This window comes from Sciurus vulgaris (assembly GCF_902686455.1).
Source record: "Sciurus vulgaris genome assembly, chromosome: 10".
NCBI classification, from domain to species: Eukaryota; Metazoa; Chordata; class Mammalia; order Rodentia; family Sciuridae; genus Sciurus; species Sciurus vulgaris.
Genome location: NC_136470.1, coordinates 50,962,128 through 50,963,377, shown reverse-complemented (window position 1 = coordinate 50,963,377; position 1,250 = coordinate 50,962,128). Strand labels below are relative to the sequence as shown.

The window sequence follows — 1,250 nt, the reverse complement described above, 5'->3', positions numbered from 1 at the left end:
GTCAGTCACAGGACGACAAATACTACATTGTCTCACCATATATGGGAAATCTAAATCAAACTTGCAGAAACAGAGTGCAAAGGTGGTTATTGGAGGTCATGGGAGTAGGAGAAAGGGGCTACTGTTTAAAGGGTGCAAACTTAGTCATAAAATGAGTAAGTACTGGAGACCTAATGAACTGCATGGTGACTATAATTAATAATCTGGTAGTTAATATTCTGAAAGGAAAGGGGAAAATGGCAACTCTACCTATGTTATATAATTTCTGTGACTCTCTAGAGAAATCATGGTTAAGTACCTGCTACTCAGAGTGTGGTTTGTGGACCAGCAATATCAGTATCACTTGAGAATTAGTTAGAAAGGCAAAAATTCGGCTCTGACTGGGTTCGGCGTTTCGGGCAATACGGCGGCGGGGAGAGCAGGAGCTGACGCTAAGATACTTGAGTTAGCTTTAGCAGAAGAGAAATGGAGGAGCCGTAGAACATTAAGGATGAATTCAGGAAGACCTGAGACCATGGAAAACTTGCCTGCTCTCTACACTATTTTCCAAGGAGAGGTCTGGTCCATCGAACTCACATGTCCTCCTGTCGGGTGGACAAGCCTTCTGAGATAGTAGATGTCGGAGACAAAGTGTGGGTGAAACTGATTGGCCGAGAGATGAAAAATGATAGAATAAAGTATCACCTCTCCATGAAAGTTGTCAACCAAGGGACTGGGAAAGACCTTGATCCCAACAACGTTATCATTGAGCAAGAAGAGAGGCGGAGGCGTCCTTCCAGGATTACACTGGGACAGAAGATCACCCTTGAGGTGTGCTGACACGACCTGCAAAAAGTGCGGCTGTAAAGGCCCTTTGCAAAAGATGGCTTCATGCAGCCAGGTGGGACCAGATATTCTTTGATACCTGATGAGGAAGAGGAGAAAGAAGAGACAAAGTCAGCAGAATTTGAGAAACCTGATCCTTTGAGGATTCTTCCCCGGAAAAGAAAGAAGGTTCCAGTTTTCTCAAGACCACCTATTAGAAGATTCTACTGAGCCCTTGCATTACATTGAGCTCCACAGAGACAGCGCCAGGGCAAGTGAGAGCCGGATGGGCGAACTCTGTGCACCCGCTGAGGAAAAACAGCTAAGACGGGCAAAGGAGCTCCTAAGAAAGCTGAGAGGCAAAATGCCATCACGTGCATTCTTTGTGCAAACTGCCGGAGGAGCACAAGGAAGGAGCACCCAGCTGCTTCAGTTAACTTCACAGA

The 1,250-nt window shown here is 45.8% G+C and overlaps 1 pseudogene across 1 annotated transcript; it reads left to right on the top strand.

Annotated features, from left to right (window-relative positions):
* Positions 1-376: 376 nt before the first annotated feature.
* LOC306671005 (zinc finger CCHC domain-containing protein 17-like) lies at positions 377-987 on the top strand (annotated as a pseudogene). Its single transcript has one exon. The product of its transcript is annotated as a zinc finger CCHC domain-containing protein 17-like (transcript).
* Positions 988-1,250: the final 263 nt, after the last annotated feature.